The sequence below is a fragment of the Beta vulgaris genome, chromosome 4 (genome assembly GCF_026745355.1).
Source record: "Beta vulgaris subsp. vulgaris cultivar EL10 chromosome 4, EL10.2, whole genome shotgun sequence".
In the NCBI taxonomy this organism is placed as follows: domain Eukaryota; kingdom Viridiplantae; phylum Streptophyta; class Magnoliopsida; order Caryophyllales; family Amaranthaceae; genus Beta; species Beta vulgaris.
The window spans coordinates 7,474,693-7,482,938 of record NC_079205.1 but is presented as its reverse complement, the minus strand read 5'-3'; positions in this window follow the sequence as shown (position 1 = coordinate 7,482,938).

Genomic DNA, 8,246 nt, shown 5'->3' with positions numbered 1-8,246 from the left:
GTGCGAAAACAATAAATTGTATCACGTGGCGCTCTCCCTATAGAGTTTTGGTTCATATAATCTATGTACAATATAGGGTTTGATCTCGAGACCTCAAGTACATATACTAAAGTTTTAACCACTAGGCCAAGTTGTATTTAGTGTTACTATTATAAAGTATTACATTAATAAACGAATATTTTTCTTACCCGGAGCATAGCTCGGGCCTAATAAGTAGTGAAATATTAATTGAATTGTGGTAGCCCAACGATTAGAGCTGCCACCTCCCAACCTCACGGTCGGGTGTTTGACTCTCATCAACTTTTATTTGGGGAGTTTGTGTAAATGTTTGTTTTCGAATATAAATCCCTAGTTTCCACTCTCTATAAGTTTTCTTATGGGTTCGAATACCCCTTCTTACCCCCAATTTATGATAACTGACCCTGCTTGGATCAGCTAATCACCGAATAGAAAAACAATAAAATATTTAAGACTAGTGGTACTTTTTCCGATTATTTCGTTTTTCAGTTATATTGTTTAAACCTTAAATTTTTTGACTTTTCCCAAACACGAATATGAGTCTAACCTTGAGCATAAACATAATTGTTAGGCCTTGTTCTTGTAAACTGAATTAAACTGAAATTAACTGAACATAATTGAATGGAACTGAAGTGAAACTGTGAGAGGACTTTGTGCAAATTGCACTAAGCTCAACTAAACTGCATCGAATTGAAGTGAATTTGTTTGAACTGAACTGGACTGGATTTCCATTAATTCACTCAAAAAAAAAAAACCTTTACTTTAATTCTCTAATCCGAATGCATTGACACTTTGTCACCGAATTGCTAGCCTTTAATAATTCTGTGAAATGGTCGGCACTTGAAACTGATGTGTGAGCCTCAAAATTTTCCGGTAACTACTCTTCTTCTCTCATAAGAACTAGCAATTATGGATAAATTCAAAGAAACATTTTTCAGATTTAATGAAATACATACGCTACTTACTCCCGCACCTCCACATAGTCCGATCTTTCCTCCACAAGGATAAGGGGCTGAAAGATCTACCACTTTAATTCAAAAAAAGATAATTTTGTATCTAATTATGTAAAGGCAGGCGCACATCTAGTGCATAGGAGATGTTGTGCGAGTATCTACAGGACCTAAATTATCAACAGATTTCCCAAGCACTTAAAAATTCGTCCGAGAGTCGCGTCGCCCACTGGAACACTTAAAGGAGCTTATGTATCAATAACTTACATTTCTCGCATTAGACCATACGTAGCACTCATAGTTACAACCCTAACTCGATTATTTCCTAATAATGGTTGTACCTCACAAGTTACATTAATTGGTTGACCAGTAGTATCTTGACCCGTAACTACTAGAACGTTGTAAATATTTGGCATCTTGCCTGGAGGAAAAGCTACGTACAGTACCACACCAATAATTTGAGCGATACGCCCCCGTTTTTTTTTTTCAAGTGTCGGATCCCCAAGACTAGAAGTAGTAGAATTGGTTCACATAATATATAGTAAAGTATGTCAAAAAAATTTGCGAAGATGATAATTATCGAATCCAAAAAAAATTGTCCAATAGCAAGTTGATCAATTAATTAAATAAGAAAAAGTTAGCGATCCATTTTGTTGGTAACATCTAAAGGAATCCAATTCAATTGCTTACTTTTTGAATTATTCTATTTCTATTCAATTTGAAATTCAATCCACCTATTTTCAAAATATCAAACGGATGACCAAAAATTTCAAGAAAGTCTTTTATTTGCTTATCATTATAGATGATCCTTTCTATATTATCTAAGAAAATCGAACCTAAAGTCTAACCTATATTTTTTTTAGGATTCGTAATTTCTATCGGATTGGGACTTAGTTTATATTTAGTATATAGATTTGTGTCTAGCCTTTTTTTTTTACCTTTTCATGATGGAATTCCGCATATTTTCACATCTAGGATATACATATACAACATGTACCATTTTCAAGAGTAAATTTCTAATTGTTTAGTTCTTTCGATTCAAATGGGGGTAAGAAATTAGAAACTTGAAAAACAACGTTTACGCTTGGGTTGCCATATATATGAAAGAGTATACAATAAATGTATTTGCGAATCAAATACATGGTCTATTAACGAACCATTTGATTAGTTGATAATATTAATTGAGAATTTTATGAAAGACTCTTATAAAAGTTTCATTAAGGCCTAATTTATGTCGAGTAGACCTTGTTGCTTTGTTGTAAAAATTTAAAATTGAAGTTGTAGGGAGGGACTTATGTCACCACAAAGAGACTAAAGCAAGTGTTGGATTTAAAGCTGGTGTTAAAGATTATAAATTGACTTATTATACTCCTGAGTATGAATACTGATATCTTGGCAGCATTCCGAGTATCTCCTCAACCTGGAGTTCCAACCGAAGAAGCAGGGGCTGCAGTAGCTGTCGAATCTTCTACACATACATGGACAACTATATGAACCGACGGAGTTATCAGTCTTGACCCTTACAAAGGACGATGGTACCACATCGAGCCCGTTGCTGGAGAAGAAAATCAATATATTTGTTATGTAGCATATCCTTTCGACCTTTTTGAAGAAGGTTATGTTACTAACATGTTTACTTCCATTGTGGGTAACATATTTGGGTTCAAAGCCTGCGTGCTCTACGTTTGGAGGAATTGCGAGTTCTTGTTGCTTATGTTAAAACTTTCGGATCCAGGCCCACCTCACGATATCCAAGTCGAGAGAGATAGATTCAAGAAGTATGGTCGTCCCCTAAATTGGGGTTATACGCTAAAAAATATGGTCGAGTAGTTTATGAATGTTTTCGCAGTGGACTTGATTTTACCAAAGATGATGAAAACGTGAACTCCCAACCGTTTATGCGTTGGAGAGACCGTAACCTATTTTGTATCGAAGCTATTTATAAAGCACAAACCGAAACAGGTGAGATCAAGGGGAATTACTTGAATGCTACCGCGGGTATATGGGAAGAAATGATAAAAAAGGGATTTATTTGCCAGAGAACTGGGAGATTGTCAACTGTTTCTACATAAGGTGGCAAGATGATATCTTGAGCAATTACACATCTGGGTCCCGTACGAAAATAGATGCCTCACAAGTTCCATATAGATTACTTATCAATACTATTTCTTTCAAATTCATTAAAATTGTGTACTGATTCTTGAATATCTAATATGGTCGAGTATTCGTGTGGTATTTTCTCAAAATTTGCACGTGTGATACATGTTCCTTGTATTTCACCAAGCAACACTTTTCGCATTGCAATGCATATTATATCACCTTGACCTTTCATAAGTGGAGAGACAATAAAGCGCCCGCAAATGGTGTACCTCTCTTTGTACCCCTGAATCTACAAGTACCGACATAAGCCTAAGAAACTACCCGACCTCTTACATCTGTATCAGTTACAATAGTATTATTGAAACTTGCTTGGACATGAACAACACCCTTTGGTATTTTGCGTGCACTTTTACGCGAACTAATACATCCATTTCTACATGAACCAATTTTTGGTATAGGTTTTTCCATATTTTATTATCTCATAAATATGAGTCAAAGATCTATGGATATATCAATTTCATGTCAAAACAAAGCCTTCCATTTTTTTTACATCAATTCAATCTTTTAGCACTTCTTTTCTTTTAGAAAATTCCTTTTAGTTTTTAGTATAGTAGAATGATTATCCTTGTTGTTGTTTATGGGGTTAGAACAAATTACTATAATTCATCCCCGTCTACGGATCATTCGACATTTTTCACAAATTTTATGAACGGAAGCCCTTATTTTCATATTTGTTATTCCTTGTTTTAATTTTAAATTTATTTCTTGGAAGAAAATAAGTTTCTTGATATTTTGAATCTTGAATTATATTCATGGAGAAAGGAGTGTTGAAGTTGAAAAACTAACTAATCGCTCGAATCTTTGTTGCGGAGTCTATAAATTTTTGACCTCTGGTTGAATCAAAACGGCTTACTTCAATCTTAACTCTATCTCCCGACAGGATTCGTATAGAACTACGTTGTATCCTTCGTAAAACATAACCTAGAAACAGAAGATACCATGAGGAAGTGCTCTATTTTTTTGAAATTCTATTGTACATACACACTTTAAAGCAAATCGCATAAAGTGTGTAAAAAGTGGATCCACTTAGCTTCTTTACTTTCTTTTTTTAATGAGGAGAAGCAGTGAACCTTTATTATTGTAGACACCAAAATTTGAACCCCTATTAGTATTAGAATTTCGCAATAAAGATTTTTCAAAAGAAATAAAAATAATGAGAACCATCGTACATCTTGGAGAGCGCGCCCACCAGAGATGTGTTTCGTCTTGGAGCGTGAGTTTCATTCCGTCGTGTGGCTTTTCATTTTTACGTGTTCGTCACACAATTACAATTTACAAATATAATTTTTCGAAAATCGTAGTCAACGACTACAACCATCAATTTTAATAAAATGATTTGTCAAAGAATCATGTTTGTCTTTACTAATCTGATGAATTTTCGTTAATTATTTCAAGTTATTTTTTCAAAAAACCGAAAAAAAAGAGTCGCAATTAGGCTCCAGAATCGTCTCTCCAAACTGGCGGAAATCAGTTTTCTTGATGGTCAACTCATTATTCATTGGATAAAGAATAAGAATATATTCTTTACCCACTAATCACATCGTGGATCCATTAGTTAAGGAATAAGAATCGTGAAAAGGAGTGAAAAAAAGAATCAAATCCAAAATGTAAGGGCCAAGAATCCGGATATTTCGGAGGATTTGAGTTGTGCGTCAGGCACATGGACATACGCCAGACTGATGATCATGCGCCCAGCGCGAAAAGGGAGTCTTGTGCCAGACGCAAGCCCGTGCGCCAAGCGTATGATTATGTGCCAACGCAGGCTCCTATGTTTGGGGCAGTAGCCCGGTCAACTCTCTTTCACGATTTTCGATGCATTTCTACATTTTAGGATGTGCTGAAATTCGAATTTCACCTCCTTAGTGTAAAGATCAAAATCAAATCTAAAGTGAATTAGAATATTGACATTTCCCATAAATTTGATGATGTAGGAAGATTTGAGGGGATTTAGTGATGTCATTAAGGGGATGGCATTAGTGTGATGTTTATAAGGTAATATGGGAGGATACAAATTAGATTTTTGGTTGAAAAAACTAATTTTTTTTCTTACCTTTTTCAAACCCTAGTTCATCACCTCTTTTGAAATACCCCGCTTTGTTTTCGTTAACAAGAACAAAAAGACCACACAATAAAAATAACAAAAAAGAACAACACACAACTCAAAAACACAACTTAACTTCTCACAATTTCAATACTAGTCTCATCTTCTCTACTTCCTTACTCTAACAAAAATCTTATTCAAGAAAAAAGAAAGTAAAAGTTAGGAAAGTATTAGTAGTAATAAATTCATCAAAGAGAAACACAAAAAAGGGTTTTAGTTAGTAATCAAGTAGTGAACTTAGAAGCTCACTCAAAAACTAAGAAAATCACACAAAAAAAGTAGAAAACTTTGCAAAGGAAGTGCATCATTGAGTTTGTAAAGTACAATTAAGTTCTTGTTATTTTTATTAATTATCTTCTTGATCATATACTAACTTTTTTTTTTCTTATCATTTTTTTAATTTTTGGAGTGATTTGGGTATGTGAAAGTTCTAATAGGTTCACAACCTTAAATCACCCCACCTAATAGTCAACTCTAATGGGAAGACTCTTAGGAAATAATGTATTTCTGTGATTTTTCTTAATCAAGTTGTTATTCATCACCAAAAATACGTTTTCATAAAAAAATTAAAGTAGGGTTGTGCAAAAACATCTACATAAAAAAAATGTGATGATGTAATTATAGTCAGTTTCAATTTCGTACTTCATTTTATTTTTCGTCTGTATTATGTAAGAAATTTATAGGATGTAATATTTTTCCAATAAAGTTCAATATTGTTGCGAAAAATTGGTTTTGTCCATTATCACATAAGCTTGTTCTTTCAATAAAGCTCAAACTAAACTCATTTAGATAAAACTAAAATCATAATCTTTAAAGTAGACATGGGTAGCTTCTCAAAAACATAAAAATCATGTTCATATAAATTTTATAAAACTTTTATCTCAATTTTAAAAAATCGTTCATGCAAATGACTTAATTTGAAAAAGCCGATTTTCTCTTTAGTCAAGAAAATAAATAAAAAGGGATCTTAAAAATGTCCAATTCAGGTGAAAATTTCTATTCTAGTCCTTCAAAGTGTCTAGAATGTTAATACCAAAATTCACTTCACGTTAAGTTCAATAAGTTAGGTTTCAAAGAACAAATTGGATAGGTCTTGTTTTCACTGGTTTTAAAATAAAATTCGCCATAATTCGAGTTGTCACATGCTCAATTTCATAAGTGTATCATATGCTCAATTTCACGCTTTGTAAAGAAAGTTAGGAATTTTATAAGTCAGTACAAGAACAAAAGTGTAATTTGGAAAATGAAATAAAGTGATTAACTCAAGTTTCATAAAAAAAATGTTTTGTTTTCACCCACAAAAATGTTAGTTAAAAGTCTTTAAATTTTAAGTTTATCTTAAAATGACTCATTTTTATTAAGTAAATAAAAATCATCATAAAAAATCAAATCAAAAAAATTGATTAATCTTAACTTTCACAAGTTTACAAGAAAACATGAACTGCATAAAGTCCTTTTAATGAGATAAAGATCAAGGAGCATTATGGTGAAGATCAAGATTCAAGATTTGTATAGATCATAGAATTTGTACATATTATTGTAATAATAGTTTCTTCTAAATATTTATTACAACACTCAATTCATGGATAATATGGAGATGTTTATGCATAATTTTCATAAATAGTTCAGCAATTCTTTTTGAATAAAACGAGCAACCAATGTTACAAATATTGCAAGTTGGGCCCAATAAATCATAGTATATGTATTAAATGACCCAAGCTCAATTAAGAGGAAAAATTTCAAAGCTAACTAAGTTAAATTGTATGACGATCCATCTTACATTTTCAAAATTGTTCTCCATCTTCAAATGGATCAATTATATAATTTGACATAATTAGAAAGGTAATTATGATCTCCTAATTGATTTTAGGCCGTTTCACGTTTCTCACTTTAAATGGTCAAATTTCGATTAGCCAGACACAATCTCCATATTCCGTTTCAAATTGATCTTCTTGCTAAAAATGAATTAAGATTATTTCTCATCCATCCAAAAGCCTTTAATTAGGAAGAAAGTCTTAATTTTAAGACCTCTCTTAAAAGATCTTAAGTTTAATCACTAATTTGGGTGATTATATCAATCTTTCATCATATTTAATCACTAATTTAGGGCGATTATCTTAAACTCTGATTAATCACTAATTTGGGTGATCACCTTAACATTTCATCATATCTAATCATTAATTAGGGTGATTATTTTCTAACCTTCATTGTCGTCACTAATTGAGGTGATTATCTTTCTTTCCTTTAATTCCTAATTAAGGTGATTATCTTAAATCTTGAATAATTACTAATTAGGGTGATTATTTCCTAACCTACATTTTGATCAGTAATTGAGGTGATTATCCGCCCTTCCTTTAATCACTAATTAAGGTAATTATCTTAATCTTTTATTTTTGATCACTAATTAGGGTGATTATTTGAATCTCATTTTGATCACTAATTGGAGTGATTAATAGATTTGTTTAATTCTAAAGGTAAGTTATTCATAATCTATTTTCATTTTCTTCCCTAATGGAATTGGTCATTTAGGGTGAGACACAGATCGAACTACGATGGTTTTGATCCATGAGTGGATTTCCATCCCGTAATGATTGGTACATAATGCAACTTCGGTGCTCAAACCTAATATGTACAAATGATATATTGGTCGTAAATAAAAATGGTTGATGTGTATATGTGCAAATTATGTGATTTTCTTTTAATAGTTATGATTGCTTTAAAATGAAAATAACGTATTTAGTAAGAGCTCGTTCTTTAGAACGGAAGAGGAGACAAGTTTTAGATGTTCGCACCTTTTAACCTAAACCCAAATCCTATCTTATGGTATAAAGACTTATTTTTCAAAAACCCTATCTTATGATAAATAATTCTGTCCTATTCAAATATTGACAGGGTGGCGACTTCAAAGTTTTCTAAAACTCATAGTCCAACGAAAGACTTTTATGGGATTCAGACCGTTAATTAAGACAGTAAAAAATCGGATACCACAATTATATATGAGGGAGATATGGAGCATG